This window comes from Protopterus annectens, chromosome 1.part2, assembly GCF_019279795.1.
Source record: "Protopterus annectens isolate FY-2018-M chromosome 1.part2, PAN1.0, whole genome shotgun sequence".
Taxonomy (NCBI): domain Eukaryota; kingdom Metazoa; phylum Chordata; order Ceratodontiformes; family Protopteridae; genus Protopterus; species Protopterus annectens.
In genome coordinates, this window is record NC_056727.1 from 1,039,525,932 (window position 1) to 1,039,534,916 (window position 8,985).

The window sequence follows — 8,985 nt, forward strand, 5'->3', positions numbered from 1 at the left end:
CACCACATTTAGAAATATCTACAGAAGTATTCAAAGCATCACAAAATTGGCTTGATGGCTTCCTTTAGTGATATGAACTGTCTCTAAGAAGATCAACAACACTGTTCAAACTGGAAGATACTGAAGTTATTAAACGTGCACTTGTGTTCAAGTCCTTTGTTGATGACATTGACTTTTCTAAATACCAACTCTCCAGAATGATTGCTATGGAGGAAACTGCAGTGTTTATGGGCCAAGGATCTAAAACAACAATTGATCAGAGGGGTGCCTCGTCAATCTACATTCCCTCCACTGGTTACAAGAGTGCATGTGTTACCTGTATTTTGGCAATTCATCTAGATGGAAAGAAAACCCCACCTCTAATCATTAGTAAGGGCAAAAAAGATATGACTGAACGTGTTTCAGGCATTTACATTCTTAAAACCGAAAAGCCTGGGGCACACAAGCAGCTATAAGGAAGTAGGTTGATGTATTGCTGCTCTGGGATTTAGCCAGCACCCACCATGTTAAAGAAATGAAGAAATTCCTTGCACAGAGAATAGATCAAATATCGATTCCTGCAGGAATGACTACCTATCTCCAGACTCTTGATATTGCAATAAACAAGCCATTCAAGGACCATTTGCGAATGGAACTCAATGACTACATTGAAAATAGAATGGAAAGAAATCATCATGAAAACTTTGTGAAGCCCAGCCTGCAAGAGGTCATGACTTGGGTTAAATATTCATGGGATAAAATCATTGACAGCTGTGTTGCCAATACACTACGAGCAGGCTACTTGGACAAGCAATGCTTATTTAAGGAGAGCTCTATTGCTAGGCATGACAGATTGGGGCCAATGGTTCTACAGGAAATGGAGTTGCAAGAAATTCAGGCCGAAATTCGGGGGTTGGACACTTATGACAATGTTCCAGAAGAAGATGACATGACTGTATTTGAATAACTTTCAAGCCAAGGGGCAGATATTCTGAAGTCAAAATGTTTGTTGCACTGTTTATGTAGAATTCTCACACAACTGTTAACACATTACTTAGAACTGTTGTCCAATAACAGAAAAGTACGAAATAAATGTGAATTTGTGTACATGAATAAATGTCGATTTTTGTACATGAATAAATGTCGATTTGTGTTCATTAATAAATGTCAATTTTTGTACATGAATAAATGAATAAAAGTAGATTGTTGTGTGGTGCGGGTAAAAAAGGCATCCCCTGATAATAAGCCCTAATGTGTATTTCAGCAGGGGAAAGAGTATAAGACCCGGTTTTATTTTCGTGTAAATATGGTAAGAGTGGCGGGACGTCACTTGGGGCTGGGACCTGGACTTTGATGGGAGACCCCATCATCCTTTAACTCTTGGAGGCTGCAAAGCCGTGCCTTGTCCCTGTGCCCTTGGAGCCTCTCAAGGGCACCTCCTTCTGATCCCAGCCACCCTCGCGGAACTCCTCTTGGCCTCTGAGAGGCAGGCACACTCTCATCTGGACTTCAGAGCCCACCTCCTTTCCGATCCAGGGCAACACAGTCCCCGTCTCCCACATATCCCCTGCAGGCTGCCAAGTTGTGCATTGTTGATGTAGGCTCAGAGCCTCTCAGGGGGATCTCCCTCCAATCCCGGCCTTCCTCACAGAACTCCCCTCGGCTGCTGACAGGCAAGCATGCTCTCATCTGGACTTCTGAGCCTCCCTCTTTTCCAGTACAGGGCACCAAGGTGCCCGTCTCATGCATATCCCCTGCAGGCTGCCAAGCCATGCCATTTCCCCCTTGGAGCCTCTCAGGGAGTCCTCCTTCTGATCCCAGCCACCCTCCGCAGAACTCCACCCATCCGCCGAGGGGCAGGCATGCTCTCATTGGGACTTCCACGTCTCCCTCCTTTCCCATCCAGAAGCATTCTGGGGGCTTTTTAACATTTTGGGGATGCCGTCTGGTACCGGGTGAGGTCAGACACCTTTCCTCTGCCTGGCAGGAGCACTTCTGGCCCCACAGCCTTACTGCCAGATGTTCTCTTGAGGATTTCCATTGTGGGGGGCTCTGCCTAACACTACTCACCAAGGCAAGAACACTCCTGGCCCTCCTGCCTTCTGCCAGATGCTCCCTTGAAAATTTGTGTCCCACCGGGGGTGCGATCTGAACCCTCTCACCCAGGAGGAAGCACTCCCTGCCTGGCCACCATCTGTCTCTCGCCCCCTTCCGGACTTCCACCGGGACAGACTCCCTCTCCGGGCTTCCACTTCTACCCAGGTGGGAGGGCTCTTTTCCCATGTTGCATATCTTCTGGAGGCTGCCAAGCCATGCCATGCCCCCGTGCCATCAGAGCCTCTCAGGGGGACCTCTCTCCAATCCTGGCTGCCATTGTGGAACTCCCCTCAGCCACCAAAAGGCAGGCATGCTCTCATCAGGACTTCTTAGCCCACTACTTTCTGGTCCAGGGCACAACAGTCCCCATCTCTTGCATATCCCCTCCAGGCTGCCAAGTCATGCCATATCCCTGTGCCCTTGGAGCCTGCCAGGGTGACCTCTCTCTGATCCAGTATGCCCTCATGGAACTCCTCTCAGCCTCCAAGGGGCAGGCATGCCCTCATCGGACTTTTGAGCCCCCCTATTTTCCAGTCCAGAGCCATTCTGGGGACTTTGCAACATTTCAGGGATGCCGTCAGGTACCAGATGAGGTCAGACAAATTCCCCCTGCCAAGAAGGAGCTCTCTGGGCCTGCAGCAATCCACCAGATGCTCCTTTGAGGACTTCCATCATTGGAGGCCCTGCCTGACTCTGCTCACCTGGGCAGAGCATTACTGGCCCCACAACCTTCAGCCAGATGCTCCCTTGGGGACTTCCATCCCACTGGGGGGACACAGTTCAGACCATCCCACCCAGGAGATAGTGCTCCCTGCCCTGCCACTTTGCACCTCTATCCCCCCTCCGGACTTACATCCCAGAGGGGGCCACAGTCCAGACCCCCTCACTCAGGCAGTAGCTCTCCCAGCCCAGCCATTTTCCACCTCTCTTTCCTTTAAGGACTTTCATCGGGAGGGACTCCCTCATGGCTTCCACTTCTACCCAGGCAGAGAGCTCTTTTCCTGGGTTACATAACTCCTGGAGGCTGCCAAATCATAATGTGTCAACCCTGCCCTCAGTGTTTCTCAGAGGAGCTTTCCTCCGATCCTTCCCAGCCTCATGGAACTCTGCTGGGATGCACAACCTCAGCCAGACCATTATCCAGACTTCTGTGTTGCCGGTTCTCCCCTTTGCCTTCCACCTACGGTATTCAAACTCGCACAGGGTATGGCCCCAGTTCCCAGCATCTCTGCCTATTTTGTCTCACACCTCCACCTCACTCCTCAATGGTGCTAGGCGCAAACAAATGTGCTTCACTTCAAGCCTTCTGGCACATGCCCCCTTGCGTCCTGAGTGGTGCCGTTCACATGGCAGCATCTCCGCAGTGTCAGGTGAAGGACCTGAGGCTGACCTGGTAATTGCAGATGGTCCCAGATGTGAGATGCTACTGTGGATGTATCTCTGCACCCCTGAGGGCTGGGAGGATGGGATCCCGGATCGAACTTCCCTGGATGGACCTCTGCCCTTTCCTGGGAGCCATGCACCCTCTGCCAGGTCATGCATGGACCCACTCCCTAGATCAGCCCACCAGAGCCCGCACCCACCACCAAAAGGCAAAGTCCCGCCAATGATCTGGACCTTAGCAGAGGGGGAGCAGCACGTAGGGTGGGACGGCCAAGGACAGGTCTCCCCCTCCTTGTGAGGGCATAGAGCCTGTCCGCCCTGCCTGTAACAAAAGCTTGGCTCGAGGGCTGACTTTCAATAGATTGCAGCTTTTTGCTGCTCTGCTACGTTTGAAACCCTGACCTACAATCAGGTTGTCTAAGAATGATTTAGCACCCATTTCCCCATGAACATGTGGAGCACTGCTGGAGAGAGAGGTGGCCTCCTTCCATCCGTGCTCCAACCCAGTGATGAGCAGCGCTCCTCACTGACCTTGCGGCCAGCTATCCCTGGCCAACTGGAGATCTGCTGCACTGTGGTATCATTACGTTTAGGCGGGATTCTGACTTAGAGGCATTCACTCATAATCCCACAGATGGTAGCTTTGCACCATTGGCTCCTCAGCATACACCAAATGTCTGAACCTGCAGTTCCACTCATACTAAGGAGGATTACTATTGCAACAACACATTGTCAGTATGGTAAAACTAACCTGTCTCACGATGGTCTAAATCCCGCTTATGTTCCCTATTAGTGGGTGAACAATCTAACGCTTGGTGAATTCTGCTTCACAATGATTGAAAGAGCCGATATTGAAGGATCAAAAAGTGATGTCACTATAAGCGCTTGGCCGCCACAAGCCAGTTATCCCTGTGGTAAATTTTCTGACACCTCCTGCTTAAAAGCCAAAAAGCCAGAAGGATCATTAGGCCCCGCTTTCATGGTCTGTATTCATACTGAAAATCAAGATCAAGTGAGCTTTTGCCCTTCTGCTCCATGGGAGGTTTTTGTCCTCCCTGAGCTCACCTTAGGACATCTGTATTACTCATTGACAGGTGTACCGCCCCAGTCAAACTCCCCACCTGACACTGTCACAGGAATGGGTTGCACCCGGATGCCTGAACGCTTTGAGCCAAAAGCGAGAGCCCTGGTGGGGCTCCCCCCCGCCTCACCAAATAAATGAAAAAAATGATGAGTAGTGGTATTTCACAGGCAGCCAAGGCCTCCCACTTATTCTACACCTCTCATGTCTCTTCATAGTTCTATACTAGAGTCAAGCTCAACAGGGTCTTCTTTCCCCGCTGATTCTGCCAAGCCCATCCCCTTGGCTGTGGTTTTGTTAGATAGTAGGTAGGGACAGTGGGAATTTTGTTCATCCAATCATGCACATCACTAATTTGATGACGAGGCATTTGGCTACCTTAAGAGAGCCATAGTTACTACCACCGTTTCCCTGCACTTCATTGAATTTCTTCAATTTGACATTCAGAGCATTGGACAGAAATCATGTCATGTCAACACCTGTCTTGGGCCTTCACAATGCTTTGTTTTAATTAAACAGTCAGATTCCCCTGGTCCAGACCAGTTCTAAGTCAGCTGTTAGCTGCCAGACAATGCGGGATGCCGGTCAGGACTGGCACCTGATGCAGCCAGGGCGATCCATAGGAAGGGCCTGATGTGCGTCTGGAGTCGCCAGTGCTATCCCCTTACCCCTCCAGGAGTGGGGCCATGGTGAGGTGGTGACACCTTGTCCAGTCCTGGTGTGCACCCAGCCCTGCTTCACATCTGAGCCCGACCAGCCCAGCCCTTAGAGCCAATCCATATCCTGAAGTTACGTACTTCCTTTACCTACATTGTTCTAACATGCCAGAGGCTGTTCACCTTGGAGACCTGCTGAGGATATGGTTATGGCCCGGCACAAGACTTACACCCTCTTCCCCAGATTTTCAAGGGCCAGCAAGAGTTCACCTGATGCCGCTGGAACCGTGACACTTTACAGGGTGTAGGCCCCTCTCTTGGGGTGAACCCATTCCTGGGTGCCCTGTCCTTTACAAAGAAAAGAGAACTCTCCCAGGGGCCCCCACCAGCTTCTCCAGGATTGTTTGCATCACTGCACTGGACGCCACTATACTCCAATCTCTGCCGCTTCGGATTTGGGCATCTGAACCCGACTTCCTTTTGATCAGCTGAGGGTGACAGAGGCCATCTCCCATCCCTTCAGAAAAGCACTAGCTTATCTCTCAGGACTGACTGACCCATGTTCAACTGCTATTCACAAGGAATCCTTCTCCACTTTGGCCTTCAAAGCTCTCTTTTGAATATTTGGTACTACCACCAAGATCTGCACATGTGGCAGCTCCACCGGGGCTCTCACCCTGGGCTTCAGTGCTACTGTGGTGGCCCTCCTACTCATTGTGGTGTAGCCCCCACAGCTCCAAGTGCTGGCGATGGCAGGGTATGGTCCTGATGCTCCAGTGCCATCCATTTTCAGGGCTAGTTGATTCGGCAGGTTAGTTGTTACACACTCCTTAGCGGATTCCAACTTCCATGACCACCGTCCTGTTGTCTATATCAACCAACACATTTTCTGGGGTCTGATGAGCATCAGCATCGGGCGCCTTGACCCAACATTTGGTTCATCCCGCAGCTCCAGTTCTGCTTACCAAATGTGGCCCACTGGGCGCTCGCATTCCACACCTGGCTACAAGCCAGCGAGTCAGGCGTCTTACCCATTTAAAGTTTTAGAATAGTTTGAGATCATTTCAGCCACAAGACCTCTAATCATTCGCTTTACCAGATAAAACTGCGTCCACCAAGCTCCAGCTATCTTGAGGGAAACTTCAGAGGGAACCAGCTACTAGATGGTTCGATTAGTCTTTCGCCCCTATACCCAGGTCAGATTACTGATTTGCACGTCAGGACCACTACGTACCTCCACCAGAGTTTTATCTGGTTTCTCCCTACCCAGGCTTAGTTCACCATCTTTTGAATCCCACCAGGTGTGCTCATGCTCCACCTCCCCAACGGGACAGGTGAGATGGGCCAGCAGTGCACCCCCCACACAGGGCAGGGGAATCCTGCCTCAGTCAGCACTTGCCAGCCAGCACTTTTATTGTGCCATAGGGTCTCCTGCCCACCCTTGGACTCATGCACCTGTTAGGCTCTTTGGTCTGTGTTTCAAGATGTGATGGGTGGGTCATTGGCATCACCTGGCCTGGTGATGGGATGCAGTTGGACAGCACTGAGGGCAGTCTGGCCCAGTTGATAGCCTCACCGGGAGTTGGGGGCCCATGGCTCACACCATGAGAGCAGAGGTGGGTGTGGCAGCGGTCGTCTCACACGGCCCGGGTTATGGTGAGGGCTAATGACACAAGCTGTAACACTCCCCTCTGGGGAGGAGGGCCACCTTCCTTACGAACTTCCCAGCTAACCTGGAGCTGGTTGCAGCACAATGACATGGAGGAAGTGCACCCAATGTCAGCCGGCACACCTAGGGATAGTCCCCCACCCCACCGAGGGGGATCACCCAGTTGGCCGGCACAGCCACAGGGTTGAATCCTCAGGGCGCGCCGCATGGACCCTTCCCATTTATTTCTTAATGGTTTCACGCCATCTTGAACTCTCTCTTCAAATTTCTTTTCAACTTTCCCTTATGGTACTTGTCTACTATCGGTCTTGTACTGGTGTTTAGACTTAGATGAAGTTTACCACCCACTTTGGACTGCATTCACAAACAACCTGACTCCGGGAAGACCTGCTCTCGATGTGCCAGGGGCCACCACCAGCCTCACACCAACCACAGGCTTAGCCTCGATCACAAGGACTTGGGCCCCCTGGGCGGCGCCAGGGAGACAAACTTCTGTACGCCGCATTTCCCTGCATCTGTCACCTGGGTGAGGATTTGGTGCTGGGGTCTTACCTCTTCATTCACCTTTACTGAGGGAATCCTGGTTAGTTTCTTTTCCTCCACTTAGTAATATGCTTAAATTTGGTGGGTCTCCATGTCTGATCTGAGGTCGCGTTCCAAGTGTGGTCACGGGGGGGACAGCAAGGGTCTCGGGGGCAGACAGACTACCCATCCTCCTCTGGCTCCCACACACCCACTCCCCACCCCTAGACTCCGGGCAGTGGAGGAGGACAGCCGACATGGCCCCAGCATGATGGGACCAGGCAGGCGGGTGTCAGGCTCCACCCCAGGAGGGCAGCCCAGTGGCAGTGCCACCGACAGCCTCTGTGGGGGCAGGCCAGATGTGCACCTGCTCCCTCCTGTCCTCGGATGGGCTTCCCAGCTTGGGTCGGCTGGGGACTCTTCTCCTCCACCGGCATCTCTCCCTGGGGGATGGGGGCCAGCAGCGAGCTCCTTGGACTCCAAAGCTGCTCCCTCGATGGAGGCCAGATACCCCCGTGGTGATGGAAGGTACATCACCCCTCAGACAGGCATAACCCCGGGAGTAACCCGTGCCCAGAAAGTGCGTTTGAAGTGTCGATGATTGATGTGTCCTGCAATTCACATTAGTTCTTGCAGCTAGCTGTGTTTTTCATTGACGCATGAGCCAAGTGATCCACCGCTCAAAGTCGTACAGTTCTTGTTCAGTGGGGGGCACCGCTGCCCACACAACATCGCACCTCAAGACAAGCATGCGAGGTTTCACAGGCATCGTTGTAGGTGCCCAGACTGGCGTTACTATCTCCATGATGCAGGACAGCAGGGAGTCCTGCAGTGGCTGGTGCACAGCCACACTGCTGACCATCTGGGTCTTTTAACTGATGCCCCACGTGGAGTGGGGCATCATCCACATTTACCCTAAACCGACATCAAGGTGAGAGGACTCTGGTGAGCCACCCCAGTGGGGTGGACCCACACAGCCAGAGAGGAGGCCAAAACCACCCTGCCAGGATGGCACCCTCTCCCTCCCCCTACTACACAGTGAGCCAGCCACCTCCGAGGTGCGTGGCGGTCTACACTGCTGGACCGGGCGCACCCTCCACCACCATCCCCTCATGGCAGCAGAGGAGCACTCACACCTCCCACTGCATGGAAAGACCCCTTCCATCCCGCCATTGGGAAGCAAGGGGGGACAGACATCACCCCTCCTCTCACTCCCTCCCCTCTCTCTACCCTCCCTCACCCTGGGAGCCAAGGACTCAGTCCCGCTGGCCTCCATCAGGGCACACAGAGAGATAGGAGTCAGAGAGAGACATAGAGTGTCAGGGTGGGGGGAGCGAGGAGAGGACCTGATACCTGGGGACAGTGCCTTCCTGAGACCCTTGGCATTAATGATCCTTCCACAGGTTCACCTATGGAAACCTTGTTACGACTTTTACTTCCTCTAGATAGTCAAATTTGATTGTCTTCTGGGGCCGTGACCTACTCCACCGAGGACCTCACTAAACCATCCAATCTGTAGTAGCAATGGGCTGTGTGCACAAAGGGCAGGGACTGAATCAATGCGAGCTTATGACCCACACTTACTGGGAATTCCTAGT

The 8,985-nt window shown here is 52.5% G+C and overlaps 1 non-coding gene and 1 pseudogene across 1 annotated transcript; both read right to left on the reverse strand.

The window, feature by feature from the left end:
* Positions 1-3,786: 3,786 nt before the first annotated feature.
* On the reverse strand, positions 3,787-7,517 carry LOC122792605. The gene has a single exon (XR_006363409.1). It is a non-coding gene; the product is annotated as a 28S ribosomal RNA (ribosomal RNA).
* Positions 7,518-7,921: 404 nt separating this feature from the next.
* Positions 7,922-8,075, reverse strand: LOC122792626 (annotated as a pseudogene).
* Positions 8,076-8,985: the final 910 nt, after the last annotated feature.